The sequence below is a fragment of the Amblyomma americanum genome, chromosome 2 (genome assembly GCF_052857255.1).
Source record: "Amblyomma americanum isolate KBUSLIRL-KWMA chromosome 2, ASM5285725v1, whole genome shotgun sequence".
Taxonomy (NCBI): domain Eukaryota; kingdom Metazoa; phylum Arthropoda; class Arachnida; order Ixodida; family Ixodidae; genus Amblyomma; species Amblyomma americanum.
The window spans coordinates 187,674,837-187,693,495 of NC_135498.1; the positions used below are offsets into that span (position 1 = coordinate 187,674,837).

The window sequence follows — 18,659 nt, forward strand, 5'->3', positions numbered from 1 at the left end:
ACAGACGAGATCAGCTGAACCTCGATCAGGGCTTAACCACTTTCGCACTGCGCGTTGCACACTGTCAGCTTCATCAGCTTCCATCTGCGGCGTTAACAGACAAGATAAGCTGAACCTTGAACATTGCCTAACCACTTTGGCGCTGTGCGTTGCACACCGTCATCCTCATCAGCTTTCAACTGCAGTGCGAACAGATCAGGTCAGCTGAACCTCGATTAGAGCTTAGCCACTTTCGCGTTGTGCGTTGCACAGCGTAATCTTCATCAGCTTCCAACTGCCACTCGAACAGACCAGATCAGCTGAACCTCGATCAGGGCTTAACCACTTTCGCGCTGTGCGTTGCATAGCGTCATCCTCGTCAGCTTCCAACTGCCACGCGAACAGACCAGATAAGCTGAACCTCGATCAGAGCTTAACCACTTTTGCTCTCTGCGTTCCACACCGTCATCTTCATCAGCTTCCAACCGCCGCGCGAAGAGACCAGAGCAGCTTAACCTCGATCAGAGCATAACCACTTTCGCGCTGTGCATTTCACATCGACGACTTTATCAGCTTCCAGCTGCAGCGCGAATAGAGGAGGGCCGCTGAAACTCGATCAAGGCTTAAACACTTTCGCGCTTTTCGTTGCACACCGTCATCTTCATCAGCTTTAATCGGCCGCGCTAACAGACCATATCAGCTGAACCTCGATCACGGCTTAACCGCTTCGGCGCTGTGCGTTGCACACCGTCATCTTCATCAGCTTCCAACTGCCGGGCGGACAGACCAGATAAGCTGAACCTTGATCAGAGCTTAACCGCTTTCGCGCTGTGCGTTGCACACAGTAATCTTCATCAGCTTCCATCTGCGGCGCGGACAGACGAGATAAGCTGAACCTTATTCAGAGCTTAACCACTTTCGCGCTGTGCATTGCACACCGTCATCTTCATCAGCTTCCATCTGCGGCGCGAACAGACGAGATCAGCTGAACCTTGATCAGTGCTTATCGACTCTCGCCCTGTGCGTTGCACACCGTAGTCTTAATCAGCTTCCATCTGCGCCGCGAACAGACCAGATAAGCTGAACCTCGATCGGATCTTAACCACTTTCGCGCTGTGCAATGCAAATCGGCCTCTTCATTAACTTTCAACTGCAGCGCGAACAGACCAGATCAGCTGAACCGCGATCAGATCTAAAGCTTCTTTCGCCCTGAGCGTTGCACACCGTCATCTTCATGAGCTTCGAACTGCCGTGCGAACAGACCAGATAAGCTGAACCTCGATCAGAGTTTAACCACTTTCGCACTGTGCGTTGCAAACCGTCATCTTCATCAGCTTCCAAAAGAACGTCTTGCTGGGTAAGTTGGTACATCTTTGGATTACAGGCGCGAAAACTGACAGACCACAAGGTAGATCTGATGCTTCCATCTGATGCGCGAATAGACCAGATAAATTTGAACCTTGATCAGAGCTCAAGCACTTTCGCGCAGTCCATTGCATAACGTCATCTTCATCAGCTTCCGTGTGCGGCGCGAACAGACCAGATAATGTGAACCTCGATCAGGGGTTAACCACTTTCGCGCTGGTCGTTGCACACCGTCATATTCATCAGCTTCCAACGACCGCGCTAACAGACCATATCAGCTGAACCTCGATCAGTGCTTAACCACTTTCGCGCTGTGCATTTCACATCTTCGTCTTTATCAACTTCTATCTGCAGCGCGAACAGAGGAGGGTAGCTAAAAGTCGATCAATGCTTAACCACTTTCCCACTCGTCGTTGCACACCGTCATATTCATCAGCTTCCAACGGCCGCGCTGACAGGCCATATCAGCTGAACCTCGATCACGGCTTAACCGCTTTTGCGCTGTGCGTTGCACACCGTCATCCTCATCAGCTTTCAACTGCCGGGCGAACAGACCAGATAAGCTGAACCTTGATCAGAGCTTAACCACTTTCGCGCTGTGCGTTGCACACCGTAATCTTCATCAGCTTGCATCTGCGGCGCGGACAGACGAGATAAGCTGAACCTCGATCAGTGCTTATCGACTTTCGCGCTGTGCGTTGCACACCGTCATCTTTATCAGCTTCCATCTGCGCCGCGAACAGACCAGATAATCTGAACCTCGATCGGATCTTAACCACTATCGCGCTGTGCAATGCAAATCGGCCTCTTCATCAACTTTCAACTGCAGCGCTAACAGACCAGGTCAGCTGAACCTCGATCTGAGCTTAGCCACTTTCGCGCTGTGCGTTGCACACCGTGATCTTCATCAGCTTCCAACTGCCGCGAGAACAGACCAGATCAGCTGAACCTCGATTATTGCTTAACCACTTTCGCGCTGCGCGTTGCACACCGTCAGCGTCATCAGCTTCCATCTGCGGCGTTAACAGACCAGATAAGCTGAACCTTGATCATAGCTTAACCACTTTGGCGCTGTGCGTTGCACACCGTAATCCTCATCAGCTATCAACTGCATTGCGAACAGATCAGGTAAGCTGAACCTCGATCAGAGCTTAGCCACTTTCGCATTGTGCGTTTCACAGCGCAATCTTCATCAGCTTCCAACTGCCTCGCGAACAGACCAGACCAGCTGAACCTTGATCACAGCTTAACCACTTTTGCGCTGTGCGTTGCACGATGTCATCTTCATCAGCTTGTATCTGCGGCGCGAAAAGACCAGATAATCTTAACCTCGATCGAATCTTAACCACTTTCGCGCTGTGCAATGCAAATTGGCCGCTTCATTAACTTTCAACTGCAGCGCTAACAGACCAGGTCAGCTGAACCTCGATCAGAGCTTAGCCACTTTCCGCTGTGCGTTGCACACCACCATCTTTATCAACTTCCAACTGCATCGAGAACAGAGCAGAGCAGCTGAACCTCGATCAAAACTTGACCACTTTCGCACTGTGCATTTCACATCGTCGTCTTTATAAACTTCCATCTACAGCGCGAACAGACCAGTGCAGCTAAACCTCGATCAGATCTTAACCACCTTCGCGCGGAGCATTTCACATCGACGTCTTTATCAACTTCCAGCTGCAGCGCGAATAAAAGAGGGCAGCTGAATCTAGATTAAGGCTTAAACACTTTCGCGCTGGTCGTTGCACACCATCATCTTCATCAGCTTTCATCGGCCGCGCTAACAGATCATATCAGCTGAACCTCGATCACGGCTTAACCGCTTTGGCGCTGTGCTTTGCACACCGTCATCCTCATCAGCTTTCAACTGCCGGGCGAACAGACCAGATAAGCTGAACCTTGATCAGAGCTTAACCACTTTCGCGCTGTGCGTTGCACACCGTAATCTTCATCAGCTTCCATCTGCGGCGCGGACAGACGAGATAAGCTGAACCTCTATCAGAGCTTAACCACTTTCGCGCTGTGCATTGCACACCGTCATCTTCATGAGCTTCCATCTGCGGCGCGAACAGACCAGATCAGCTGAACCTCGATCAGTGCTTATCGACTTTCGCGCTGTGCGTTGCACACCGTCATCTTTATCAGCTTCCATCTGCGCCGCGAACAGACCAGATAAGCTGAACCTCGATCGAATCTTAACCACTTTCGCGCTGTGCAATGCAAATCGGCCTCTTCATCAACTTTCAACTGCAGCGCTAATAGACCAGGTCAGCTGAACCTCGATCAGAGCTTACATGCTGTTACGGGGATGTTACGGCGGTAAGTCTATATTGGCGGCTGCTCTGAGATGGCCAGCACTCAGCTCAGAACCGAGCGCCCAACTACCAACTGTTAACGTCGTCGTCGTTCAGCGCACCGCCACTTCTTCGTTCATGATTCGTCCACTTGTAACACTATCCCCCTCGGCTGAAGGCAACGTCCCGGTGCGTGTTAGGCGTGCGATGTCGATGGTGGTGGATAGGGCTTGAGGCGAGCTACATGAACGACTTCGGACTTTAGTGGAGCGGACGTCGACTTTGGGTGCAGCGGCGTGATTTCATACGTTACGTCGGTCACTGCCCGTAATACACGATAAGGACCTGTGTAGCGCGGCAGAAGTTTTTCACATAACCCCACATGACGGAATGGGAGCCACAGCAAGACGAGCGATCCGGCAGGGTATCGCACATCACGGTGCAGGCCATCGTAGCGGTGTTTTTGAGCCTCTTGGGAGGCGGAGAGCTTGTGTCGAGCAACCTGGCGGGCAGCGTCTGCTCACGCGACAGCGTCACGCGCATATGTAGTGACAGGGCCAGCTGTGGGCAGCAGAGTGTCGAAGGGCAGTAAGGGGTCTCGTCCAAAGAGAAGATAGAAGGGCGAGTAACCAGCGGTATCATGGCGCGAAGAGTTGTAGGCGAAGGTGACAAAAGGCAAGCTTATGTCCCAGTCCCGGTGGTCGTCGGATACGTACATGGCGAGCATGTCTGTCAGCGTGCGGTTGAGACGCTCCGTAAGGCCGTTCGTGTGAGGATGATAAGCAGTGGAAATCTTGTGACGAACGGAGCACGAACGAAGGATTTCGTCAACAACTCGGGAAAGGAAGCAGCGGCCACGGTAAGTAAGGAGTTGACGGGGAGCGCCATGGTGTAATATGACGTCGTGCAGAAGGAAGTCAGCGACGTTAGTGGCGCAGCTGGTTGGAATGGCGCGAGTGATCACGTACAGCGTGGCATAATCGGTGGCGGCGGCAATCCACTTGGTCCCCGTGGAGGACTCCGGGAAGGGCCCAAGTAAATCTAGCCCAACACGAGAAAACGGGTCGGTCGGGATGGGGATCGGCTGCAGGTGTCCAGACGGCAGGACAGCGGGCTTCTTTCAGCGCTGACAGACGTCGCAAGCGGCGACGTAGCGTTGAACGGAGCGGTACAGACCAGGCCAGAAGAAACGCCGGCGCACGCGGTCGTACGTACGGGAGACACCAAGACGACCAGCCGTAGGTGCGTCATGCAGTTGTTCGAGGATAGTGGACCGTAGGTGGCGGGGAACAACGAGCAAGTGCTCAGCGCCATCAGGTCGCATGCTGCGGCGGTACAGCGTGTTCCCGTCCAGCAAAAACCGGGCCAGAGAAGTGTCGCGGCGGTCGGTGCTGAGGCTGTCGATGAGCGAGGTGAGGGTGGGATCCAAGCGCTGTTCGTCGGCAATGTGGGAGAGGTCGGAGATGGAGAGGACACAGGCATCCGACTCACAGTCTGTAGAAGGAGGATCGACGGGATAGCGGGACAGGCAGTCTGCATCTTGATGGAGGCGACTGGACTTGTGAACCACGGAAAAGGTGTATTCTTGCAATCGCAATGCCCACCGGCCAAGACGGCCAGTAGGGTCCTTGAGAGATGAGAGCCAATACAGGGCGTGGTGGTCGGTTATAACAGTGAATGGGCGGCCGAACAAGTATGTGCGGAATTTTCCAATGGCCCAAACAAGAGCCAGCCACTCGCGTTCTGTGATGGAGTAATTCTTCTCGGCGGAAGAAAGAAGACGGCTGGCGTACGCGATCACGCAGTGCTGGCCGCGTTGTCGCTGAGCAAGGATGGCGCCAATTCCGTGACCACTGGCATCGGTGCGAAGTTCAGTCGGGGCAGACGGGTTGAAATGGGCCAATACAGGAGGGTTGGTGAGGACGGCGATAAGGCTGGAGAATGCAGTAGCCTGCTCTGGGCCCCAGGAAAAAGGAACGCCTTTCTGCAACAGATTGGTGAGAGGGCGAGCGACGGCTGCGAAGTTCGGGACGAACCGGCGAAAGTAGGAACAGATTCCGATGAAGCTTCGAACATCACTGGGCGAGCGGGGACAGGGAAAAGCACTGACGGCACGAACTTTATCAGGGTCAGGTTGTATGCCACTCGCATTCACCAAATGGACGAGGACTTTGAGTTCGCGGCTGCCGAAAGTACATTTTTTTTAGTTGAGTTGAAGACCTGCGCGGCGGAAAAGTGCAAAGATGGACGAAAGGCGAAGCAGGTGGGTTCCAAAGAGGGCGAGAAAACAATTACATTATCTAAGTAACAAAGGCAGGTCGTCCACTTGAAGCCCCGGAGTAACGAGTCCATCATCCGTTCAAATGTGGCAGGGGCGTTACAAAGGCCGAAGGGCATGACCTTAAAATGGTAAAGGCCATCAGGGGAGACGAAAGCTGTTTTCTCGCGGGCTCTTGCGTCAACAGAGATTTGCCAATACCCACTACGAAGGTCGATGGAAGAAAAGTAGCAGGCGCCATGTAAACAGTCCAGGGCATCATCTATGCGCGGAAGGGGATAGACGTCTTTCTTCGTGACCTTGTTGAGATGACGATAGTCGACGCAAAACCGCCAAGTTTGGTATTCTTTTTCACGAGCACGACAGACGATGCCCAAGGGCTGTTTGAAGGCTCGATGATATCGTTGGCCAACATCTTGTCCACCTCCCGCTGGATGATCTGGCGCACTGGTAGCGACACACGATAAGGCCTCCGGTGTATAGGTCTGGCATCGCCGGTGTCAATGCGGTGAGTCACTACCGATGTTTGACCCAGAGGAGCAGAAGCGAAGTCAAAAATGTCGGAGTAGGACACCAAAAGGTTGTGAATATCCTGTGCATGCTCGGGGCTCAGGTCAGAAGCAATCATCGCAGAAATGGATTGCGGAACGTTGGCCGGGATGTCGGCGGCTTGAGAGACAGTAGAAGGCGGTCCAGGTGAGAGAGCAGTGACGGTACAGTCGGTGAGAGAAGACAAAGTAGCAAGCGATATGCCTGCAGGAGGAACTTGTGGTGACAAGCTGAAGTTGAGGACAGGAAGGGAGGTGCTATTCTTAATGAGGGTCACGATGAGGTGCGGAAGAACAACATTGCAGGAGAGAACGACATCGGCGAGTGGACAGGCAAGATAATCCCCATCAGGAACGGCAGGAAATGGGGACATAGGCAGATAAACGGCAGAGTCGGGGGGCAGGCGAGCGTACTCGGTGGAGCGAAGGCGGGGCGTGGAGCTTGAGGGTGTGTCGGCTGAGCTGAGAGGCAGGTCCAATCGTAGAAGGCCGCTGGAGCAGTCGATAAGGGCAGAGTGAGCGGTTAGAAAGTCTAGACCAAGGATCACATTGTGAGGGCAGTGTTCGAGGACGGTGAACAAAACTGGGATGTGACGGTCGGCAAGAGTGACGCGGGCAGTGCACAGGCCAGTGACGGCAGCAGTGCTGCCATCGGCCACGCGAACGGTGGGCGAAGCGGCAGGGGTCTGAACTTTTTTGAGGCGACGGCAAAAGGATGAGCTAAGAACCGAGACTTGGGCACCAGTGTCAATGAGGGCAGAAACAGGAACACCGTCCACAAAAACGTCGAGCAGATTACAGGGCGAAGGCTGGGTCAGTAGAGGATTTTCAGGTCGGGGCACCAATGCAGCATCACCTCCGGGAGCTGCACTGGCTAGTTTCCCGCGAAGCGGCCTGCAGAGGACGGTGAGTAACTGCGGTGCGGAAGAGGTGAGCGGGAACGGTGGGCTGTCGGGGAGGGAGAGCGGCTGGTTCTACGAGGAGGCGGTGTGGACTCGGCGCTGGGTGGGTCATTCCGAGGCGTGAAGCGACGGGGTCCATAGTCATAACGGCGGTCGACGTAGGGCAAAGGTCGGGTAGGTGCGGACCAACGGCTGCGGCAGTGGCGGGAGATGTGGCCTACGCGCGAGCACGTAAAGCAGATCGGCCGGTCGTCAGGGGTACGCCACTCATCCGGATTGCGATACCTTGTGTAACCTGGGACGAAGGTGTTGCGGGCCGTAGCAGTAGCGACCACGGGAGAGATGGGGCTCGCACTCCGAGGTTCGACGGGACGATGGCTGGAGGGCATGCCCAAGTTGGCGACCTCCTGGCGGACGACAGCTTGAATAAGGGATATTGTGGCCAGGGTGTTGTCCGACAAGGGCGCGTTGGATGTAACAGGAGCCAGCGCCTCCAGTTCACGGCGCACGATGCGAGTCACGTTGTCGGGGTTGGAAGGCTGCCTTAGTGTCGGCAGATCCTCGCACGTGGAACTGGCAGCTGTGTTAGGCAGGCGGTCGAAGCGGTGTTCAATGCGCCGGTGCTTGGCCTGCTCGAAGCGTCGACACACCTGCAGAACGGAGTCAACCGTAGAGCAGTCCCGGCATAGAATAGGGTGGAAGGCATCGTCGGCAATGCCTTTAAGAATGTGGCCTACCTTATCGTCTTCGGTCATGTTGGGATCGACCTTTCGGCACAGTGCCAAGAGGTCTTGAATGTATGTAATATATGATTCAGTGGCCGTTTGGGCGCGAGCTGCAAGTTCTTTTTCGGCAGCAAGCTGACGGCCAACTGGTTTCCAAAAAAGGCCGCGAAGCTTTTGCTTGCAGGCATCCCATGTGGCAATCTCTTCTTCGTGGGTTTCGAACCAGACGCGTGCGGTGCCGGCGAGATAAAATATTACATTGGCCAGCATCAGCGTGGCGTCCCACCTGTTGTGCTGGCTAACAGGCTCATAAAGCGAGAGCCAGTCCTCGACGTCCACGCCATCTGTACCGCAGAATGTGCCCGGGTCGCGAGGGTGGGCTACGACGACCGTTGGCGTGGCAGGCGCAGACGGAGGGGCCGGGTCGGTAGTCGTCTCGCCGGTTCGACCCGTCGTCTCGTCGGCTCGTCGGGTCGTCGGCATGTCGGCTCGAACCCGCGACCTCCACCAAAAGATGTTACGGGGATGTTACGGCGGTAAGTCTATATTGGCGGCTGCTCTGAGATGGCCAGCACTCAGCTCAGAACCGAGCCCCCAGCTACCAACTGTCAACGTCGTCGTCGTTCAGCGCACCGCCACTTCTTCGTTCATGATTCGTCCACTTGTAACAATACTTTCGCGCTGTGCGTTGCACACCGTCATCTTCATCAGCTTCCAACTGCCGCGCGAACAGACCAGATCAGCTGAACCTCGATCAGGCCTTAACCACTTTCGCGCTGCGCGTTGCACACCGTCATCCTCATCAGCTTTCAACTGCAGTGCCAACAGATCAGGTCAGCTGAACCTCGATTAGAGCTTAGCCACTTTCGCGTTGTGCGTTGCACAGCGTAATCTTCATCAGCTTCAAACTGCCGCTCGAACAGACCAGATCAGCTGAACCTCGATCAGGGCTTAACCACTTTCGCGCTGTGCGTTACATAGCGTCATCCTCGTCAGCTTCCAACTGCCACGCGAACTGACCAGATAAGCTGAACCTCGATCAGAGCTTAACCACTTTCGCGCTGTGCATTGCACATTGTCCTCTTCATCAACATTCAACTGCAGCGCGAACAGACCAGATCAGCTGAACCTCAATCAAAGCTTAGCCACTTTCGCGCTGTGCGTTGCACATCGTCATCCTCATCAGCTTCCAACTACCGTGCGAACAAACCAGATAAGCTGATTCTCGATCAGAGCTTACCCACTTTGGTGCTGTGTATTGCACACCGTCATGTTCATCACCTTCCAACTGCCACGCGAACAGACCAGATCAGCTGAACCTCGATCAGGGCTTAACCACTTTCGCGCTGTGCGTTACATAGAGTCATCCTCGTCGGCTTCCAACTGCCACGCGAACTGACCAGAAAAGCTGAACCTCGATCAGAGCTTAACCACTTTCGCGCTGTGCATTGCACATTGTCCTCTTCATCAACATTCAACTGCAGCGCGAACAGACCAGATCAGCTGAACCTCAATCAAAGCTTAGCCACTTTCGCGCTGTGCGTTGCACACCGTCATCCTCATCAGCTTCCAACTACCGTGCGAACAAACCAGATAAGCTGATTCTGGATCAGAGCTTAACCACTTTGGTGCTGTGCATTGCACACCGTCATGTTCATCACCTTCCAACTGCCACGCGAACAGACCAGATCAGCTGAACCTCGATCAGGGCTTAACCACTTTCGCGCTGTGCGTTGCACACCGTCATCCTTATCATCTTCCAACTGCTGTGCGAACAGACCAGATAAGCTGATCCTTGATCAGAGCTCAACCACTTTCGCACTGGGCGTTGCACACCGTCATCTTCATCAGCTTCCAACTGCCACGCGAACAGACCAGATCAGCTGAACCTCGATCAGGGCTTAACCACTTTCGCGGTGTGCGTTGCAGACCGTCATCCTCATCAGCTTCCAACTGCCGTGCGAACAGACCAGATAAGCTGAACCTTTGATCAGAGCTTAACCACTTTCGCGCTGTGCGTTGCACGCCGTCATCTGCAACAGCTTCCATCTGCGGCGCGAACAGACTAGATCAGCTGAACCTCGATCAGTGCTTATCGACTTTCACGCTGTGCGTTGCACGCCGTCATCTTTATCAACTTCCAACTGCAGCGCGAACAGACCAGAGCCGCTGAACCTCGATCAGAGCTTAACCACTTTCGCACTGTGCATTTAACATCGTTGTCTTTATCAACTTTCATCTGCAGCGCGAACAGAGGAGGGTAGCTAAAAGTCGATCAATGCTTAACCACTTTCCCGCTCGTCGTTGCACACCGCCATCTTCATCAGCTTCCAACGGCCGAGCTAACAGGCCATATCAGCTGAACCTCGATCAGGGTTTAACCACTTTCTCGCTGTGCATTGCACACCGTCATGTTCATCAGCTTCCACCTGTGGCGCGAACAGACCAGATAAGCTGAGCCTTGATCAGAGCTTAACCAATTTCGCGCTGTGCATTGCACACCGTCACCTTCAACTTTCAACTGCAGCGCGAACAGACCAGATCAGCTGAACCTCGATCAGCGCCAAAGCCTCTTTCGCGCTGTGCGTTGCACACCGTCATCTTCATCAGCTTCGAACTGCTACGCGAACAGACCAGATCAACTGAACCACATTCAGGGCTTAACCACTTTAGCTCTGTGCATTGCACACCGTCATCCCAATCAGCTTCCAACTGCCGTGCGAACAGACCAGATAAGCTGAACCTCGATCAGAGCTTAACCACTTTGGTGCTGTGCTTTGCACGCCGTCATCTTCATCAGCTTCCATCTGCGGCGCGAACAGACCAGATCAGCTGAACCTCGATCATTGCTTATCGACTTTCACGCTGTGCGTTGCACACCGTAGTCTTTATCAGCTTCCATCTGCGCCGCGAACAGACCAGATAAGCTGAACCTCGATCAGAGCTTAACCACTTTCGCGCTGTGCATTGCACATCGTCATCTTCATCAACTTTCAACTGCAGCGCGAACAGAAAAGATCAGCTGAACCTCGATCAAAGCTTAGCCACTTTCGCGCTGTGCGTTGCACACCGTCATCCTCATCAGCTTCCAACTGCCGTGCGAACAGACCAGATAAGCTGAACCTTTGTTCAGAGCTTAACCACTTTCGCGCAGTGCGTTGCACGCCGTCATCTTCAACAGCTTCCATCTGCGGCGCGAACAGACTAGATCAGCTGAACCTCGATCAGTGCTTATCGACTTTCACGCTGTGCGTTGCACTCTGTCATCTTTATCAACTTCCAACCTCAGCGCGAACAGACCAACTGAACCTCGATCAGAGCTTAACCACTTCCGCACTGTGCATTTAACATCGTCGTCCTTATCAACTTCCAACTGCAGCGCGAACAGACCAGAGCATCTAAACCTCAATCAGTGCTTAACCACTTTCGCGCTGTGCATCTCACATCGTCGTGTTTATCAACTTCCATCTGCAGCGCGAACAGAGGAGGGTAGCTAAAAGTCGATCAATGCTTAACCACTTTCCCGCTCGTCGTTGCTCACCGTCATCTTCATCAGCTTCCAAACAGCCGCGCTAACAGGCTATATCAGCTGAACCTCGATCAGCGCTTAACCTCTTTCGCGCTGTGCGTTGCACACTGTCATATTTATCAGCTTCCAACCGCAGCTCGAACAGACCAGATCAGCTGAACCCCGATCAGGGCTTAACCACTTTGGCGCTGTGCGTTGCACACAATCCTCCATATCAGCTTCCAACTGCCGGGCGAACATACCAGATAAACTGAACTTCGATCAGAGCTTAACCACTTTCGCACGGGGCGTTGCACACCGTCATATTCATCAGCTTCCAACTGCGGCGCGAACAGACCAGATAAGCTGAACCTTGATCAGAGCTTATCTACTTTCGCGCTGTGCGTTGCACACCGCCATCATCATCAGCTTCCATCTGCGGCGCGAATAGGCCAGATAACCTTCACCTCGACCAGAGCTTAACCACTTTCGCGCTGTGAGTTGCACACCGTCACATTCATCAGCTTCCAACTGGCACGCTAACAGACCCGATAAGCTGAACCTCGATCAGAGCTTAACCACTGTGGCGCTGCGCATTGCACACCAACATGTTCATCAACTTACATCTGCAGCGCGAACAGACCAGTGCAGCTAAACCTCGATCAGAGCTTAACCACTTTCGCGCTGTGCATTTCACATTGTCGCCTTTATCAACTTCCCACAGCAGCGCGAATAGAGGAGGGCTGCTGAAACTCGATCAAGGCTTAACCACTTTCGCGCTGGTCGATGCACACCGTCTTCTTCATCAGCTTCCATCGGCCGCGCTAACAGACCATATCAGCTGAACCTCGATCAGTGCTTAACCACTTTGGTGCTGTGCGTTGCACACCGTTGCGCACCGTCATCCTTATCAGCTTCCAACTGCCGGGCGAACAGACCAGATAAGCTGAACCTTGATCAGAGCTTAACCACTTTCGTGCTGTGCGTTGCACACCGTAATCTTCATCAGCTTCCATCTGCGGCGCGAACAGACCAGATCAGCTGAACCTCGCTCAGTGCTTAACCACTTTCGCGCTTTGGGTTGCACACCGTCATCTTGATCAGCTTCCATCTTCGCCGCGAACGCGAACAGACCAGATAAGCCGAACCTCGATCAGAGCTTAACACTTTTGCGCTGTCCATTGCACATCGTCCTCTTCATCAACTTTCAACTGCAGCGCGAAGAGACCAGAACAGCTGAGCCTCGATCAGAGCTTAGCCACTTTCGCGTTGTGCGTTGCACCGTGTCATCTTCATCAGCTTCCAACTGCCGCGCGAACAGACGAGATCAGCTGAACCTCGATCAGGGCTTAACCACTTTCGCGCTGTGCGTCTCATAGCGTCATCTTCATCAGCTTCGAACCGCTACGCGAACAGACCATGATCAACTGAACCTCGATTAGGGCTTAACCAAATTAGCTCTGTGCGTTGCACAGCGTAATCCCCATCAGCTTCCAACTGCCGTGCGAACAGACCAGATAAGCTTAACCTCGATCAGAGGTTCACCACTTTCGCACTATGCGTTGCACACCGTCGTCTTCATCAGCTTCCATCTGCGGCGCGAACAGACCAAATCAGCTTAACCTTGATCAGAGCTTAACCACTTTGGTGCTGTGCATTGCACACCGTCATGTACATCAGCTTCCAACTGCCACGCGAACAGACAAGATTAGCTGAACCTCGATCGGGGCATAACCTCTTTTGCGCTGTGCGTTGCACACTGTCATCCTCATCATCTTCCAACTGCCGTGCGAACAGACCAGATAAGCCCAACCTCGATCAGAGCTGAACACTTTTGCGCTGTCCATTGCACATCGTCCTCGTCATCAACTTTCAACTGCAGCGCGAAGAGACCAGATCAGCTGAACCTCGATCAGGGCTTAACCACTTTCGCACTGCGCGCACACACCGTCAGCTTCATCAGCTTCCATCTGCGGCGTTAACAGACCAGTTAAGCTGAACCTTGATCATAGCTTAACCACTTTGGCGCTGTGCGTTGCACACCGTCATCCTCATCAGCTTTTAACTGCAGCGCGAAAAGATCAGGTCAGCTGAACCTCAATCAGAGCTTAGCCACTTTCGCGTTGTGCGTTGCACAGCGTCATCTTCATCAGCTTCCAACTGCCGCGCGAACAGACCAGATCAGCTAAACCTCGATCAGCGCTTAACCACCTTCGCGCTTTGCGTTGCACACCTTCATATTCATCAGATTTTAACTGCCACGCGGACATACCAGATCAGCTGAACCTCGATCAGGGCTCAACCACTTTCGCGCTGTGCATCTGATGCGCGAATACTCCAGATAAATTTGAACCTTGATCAGAGCTCAAGCACTTTCGCGCAGTCCATTGCACAACGTCATCTTCATCAGCTTCCGTCTGCGGCGCGAACAGACCAGATAATGTGAACCTCGATCAGGGGTTAACCACTTTCGCGCTGGTCGTTGCACACCGTCATATTCATCAGCTTCCAACGACCGCGCTAACAGACCATATCAGCTGAACCTCGATCAGGGCTTAACCACTTTGGCGCTGTGCGTTGCACACCGTCATCCTCATCAGCTTACAACTGCCCGGCGAACAGACCAGATAAGTTGAACCTTGATCAGAGCTTAACCACTTTCGCGCTGTGCGTTGCACACCGTAATCTTCATCAGCTTTCATCTGCGGCGCGGACAGACCAGTTAAGCTGAACCTTGATCATAGCCTAACCACTTTGGCGCTGTGCGTTGCACACCGTCATCCTCATCAGCTTTTAACTGCAGCGCGAACAGATCAGGTCAGCTGAACCTCGATCAGAGCTTAGCCACTATCGCGCTGTGCGTTGCACACCGTCATCTTCATCAGCTTCCAACTGCCGCGCGAACAGACCGAATAAGCTTAACCTCGATCAGAGCTTAACCACTTTCGCGCTGTGCATTTCACATCGTCCTCTTCGTCAACTTTCAACTGTAGCGCGAACAGACTAGAGCCGCTGAACCTCGATCAGAAGTTAACCACTTTCGCACTGTGCATTTAACATCGTCGTCCTTATCAACTTCCAACTGCAGCGGGAACAGAGCAGAGCAGCTAAACCTCGATCAGTGCTTAACCACTTTCGCGCTTTGGGTTGCACACCGTCATCTTGATCAGCTTCCATCTTCGCCGCGAACGCGAACAGACCAGATAAGCCGAACCTCGATCAGAGCTTAACACTTTTGCGCTGTCCATTGCACATCGTCCTCTTCATCAACTTTCAACTGCAGCGCGAAGAGACCAGAACAGCTGAACCTCGATCAGGGCTTAACCACTTTCGCACTGCGCGTGCACACCGTCAGCTTCATCAGCTTCCATCTGCGGCATTAACAGACCAGTTAAGCTGAACCTTGATCATAGCTTTACCACTTTGGCGCTGTGCGTTACACACCATCATCCTCATCAGCTTTTAACTGCAGTGCGAACAGATCAGGTCAGCTGAACCTCGATCAGAGATTAGCCACTTTCGCGTTGTGCGTTGCACACCGTCATCTTCATCAGCATCGAACTGCCACGCCAACAGACCAGATCAGCTGAACCTCGATCAGGGCTTAACCACTTTCGCGCTGTGCGTTGCATAGCGTCATCTTCATCAGCTTCGAACCGCTACGCGAACAGACCATGATCAACTGAACCTCGATTAGGGCTTAACCAAATTAGCTCTGTGCGTTGCACAGCGTAATCCCCATCAGCTTCCAACTGCCGTGCGAACAGACCAGATAAGCTTAACCTCGATCAGAGGTTCACCACTTTCGCACTATGCGTTGCACACCGTCGTCTTCATCAGCTTCCATCTGCGGCGCGAACAGACCAAATCAGCTTGACCTTGATCAGAGCTTAACCACTTTGGTGCTGTGCATTGCACACCGTCATGTACATCAGCTTCCAACTGCCACGCGAACAGACAAGATTAGCTGAACCTCGATCAGGGCATAACCTCTTTTGCGCTGTGCGTTGCACACTGTCATCCTCATCATCTTCCAACTGCCGTGCGAACAGACCAGATAAGCCCAACCTCGATCAGAGCTGAACACTTTTGCGCTGTCCATTGCACATCGTCCTCTTCATCAACTTTCAACTGCAGCGCGAAGAGACCAGATCAGCTGAACCTCGATCAGGGCTTAACCACTTTCGCACTGCGCGCACACACCGTCAGCTTCATCAGCTTCCATCTGCGGCGTTAACAGACCAGTTAAGCTGAACCTTGATCATAGCTTAACCACTTTGGCGCTGTGCGTTGCACACCGTCATCCTCATCAGCTTTTAACTGCAGCGCGAACAGATCAGGTCAGCTGAACCTCAATCAGAGCTTAGCCACTTTCGCGTTGTGCGTTGCACAGCGTCATCTTCATCAGCTTCCAACTGCCGCGCGAACAGACCAGATCAGCTGAACCTCGATCAGCGCTTAACCACCTTCGCGCTTTGCGTTGCACACCTTCATATTCATCAGCTTTTAACTGCCACGCGGACATACCAGATCAGCTGAACCTCGATCAGGGCTCAACCACTTTCGCGCTGTGCATCTGATGCGCGAATAGTCCAGATAAATTTGAACCTTGATCAGAGCTCAAGCACTTTCGCGCAGTCCATTGCACAACGTCATCTTCATCAGCTTCCGTATGCGGCGCGAACAGACCAGATAATGTGAACCTCGATCAGGGGTTAACCACTTTCGCGCTGGTCGTTGCACACCGTCATATTCATCAGCTTCCAACGACCGCGCTAACAGACCATATCAGCTGAACCTCAATCAGGGCTTAACCACTTTGGCGCTGTGCGTTGCACACCGTCATCCTCATCAGCTTACAACTGCCCGGCGAACAGACCAGATAAGTTGAACCTTGATCAGAGCTTAACCACTTTCGCGCTGTGCGTTGCACACCGTAATCTTCATCAGCTTTCATCTGCGGCGCGGACAGACCAGTTAAGCTGAACCTTGATCATAGCCTAACCACTTTGGCGCTGTGCGTTGCACACCGTCATCCTCATCAGCTTTTAACTGCAGCGCGAACAGATCAGGTCAGCTGAACCTCGATCAGAGCTTAGCCACTATCGCGCTGTGCGTTGCACACCGTCATCTTCATCAGCTTCCAACTGCCGCGCGAACAGACCGAATAAGCTTAACCTTGATCAGAGCTTAACCACTTTCGCGCTGTGCATTTCACATCGTCCTCTTCGTCAACTTTCAACTGTAGCGCGAACAGACTAGAGCCGCTGAACCTCGATCAGAAGTTAACCACTTTCGCACTGTGCATTTAACATCGTCGTGCTTATCAACTTCCAACTGCAGCGCGAACAGAGCAGAGCAGCTAAACCTCGATCAGTGCTTAACCACTTTCGCGCTTTGGGTTGCACACCGTCATCTTGATCAGCTTCCATCTTCGCCGCGAACGCGAACAGACCAGATAAGCCGAACCTCGATCAGAGCTTGACACTTTTGCGCTGTCCATTGCACATCGTCCTCTTCATCAACTTTCAACTGCAGCGCGAAGAGACCAGAACAGCTGAACCTCGATCAGAGCTTAACCACTTTCGCACTGCGCGTGCACACCGTCAGCTTCATCAGCTTCCATCTGCGGCATTAACAGACCAGTTAAGCTGAACCTTGATCATAGCTTTACCACTTTGGCGCTGTGCGTTACACACCATCATCCTCATCAGCTTTTAACTGCAGTGCGAACAGATCAGGTCAGCTGAACCTCGATCAGAGATTAGCCACTTTCGCGTTGTGCGTTGCACACCGTCATCTTCATGAGCATCGAACTGCCACGCCAACAGACCAGATCAGCTGAACCTCGATCAGGGCTTAACCACTTTCGCGCTGTGCGTTGCATAGCGTCATCTTCATCAGCTTCGAACCGCTACGCGAACAGACCAGATCAACTGAACATTGATTAGGGCTTAACCACATTAGCTCTGTGCGTTGCACAGCGTAATCCCCATCAGCTTCCAACTGCCGTGCGAACAGACCGGATAAGCTTAACCTCGATCAGAGCTTCACCACTTTCGCACTATGCGTTTCACACCGTCGTCTTCATCAGCTTCCATCTGCGGCGCGTACAGACCAAATCAGCTTAACCTTGATCAGAGCTTAACCACTTTGGTGCTGTGCATTGCACACCGTCATGTACATCAGCTTCCAACTGCCACGCGAACAGACCAGATTAGCTGAACCTCGATCAGGGCATAACCTCTTTCGCACTGTGCGTTGCACACTGTCATCCTCATCATCTTCCAACTTCCGTGCGAACAGACCAGATAAGCTGATCATCGATCAGAGCTTAACCACTTTGGTGCTGTGCATTGCACACCGTCATGTTCATCAGCTTCCAACTGCCACGCGAAAAGACCAGATCAGCTGAACCTCCATCAGGGTGTAACCACTTTTACGCTGTGCTTTGAACACCGCCATCCTCATCAGCTTAAAAATGCCGTGCGAACAGACCAGATAAGCTGAACCTCGATCGGATCTTAAACAGTTTCGCGCTGTGCAATGCAAATCGGCCTCTTCATCAACTTTCAACTGCAGCGCGAACAGACCAGCTCAGCTGAACCTCCATCAGAGCTTAACCACTTTCGCACTGTGCGTTACACACCGTCATCTTCATCAGCTTCCATCTGATGCGCGAATAGACCACGTAAATCTGAACCTGGATCAAAGCTTAACCACTTTTGCGCTGTGCGCTGCACACCGTCATCTTCATCAACTTCCATCGGCAGCACGAACAGACAAGTGCAGCTAAACCTCGGTAAGAGCTTAACCACTTTCGCGCTGAGCATTTCACATCGTCCTCTTTATCAACTTCCCACTGCAGTGCGAATAGAGGAGGGCAGCTGAAACTCGATATAGGCTTAACCACTTTCGCGCGTGTCGTTGCACCCCGGCATCTTCATCAGCTTCCATCTGCCGCGCTAACAGACCATATCAGCTGAACCTCTATCAGGCCTTAACCACTTTCGCGCTGGGTGTTGCACACCGCCATCCTCATCAGCTTCCAACTGCCGGG

The 18,659-nt window shown here is 53.0% G+C and overlaps 1 long non-coding RNA gene across 1 annotated transcript in view; it reads left to right on the plus strand.

The window, feature by feature from the left end:
• LOC144119377 (uncharacterized) overlaps positions 1 to 18,659 on the plus strand; it is a 251,403-nt gene that overhangs the window by 125,117 nt on the left and 107,627 nt on the right. The gene's annotated exons all lie outside the window — the stretch shown is intronic.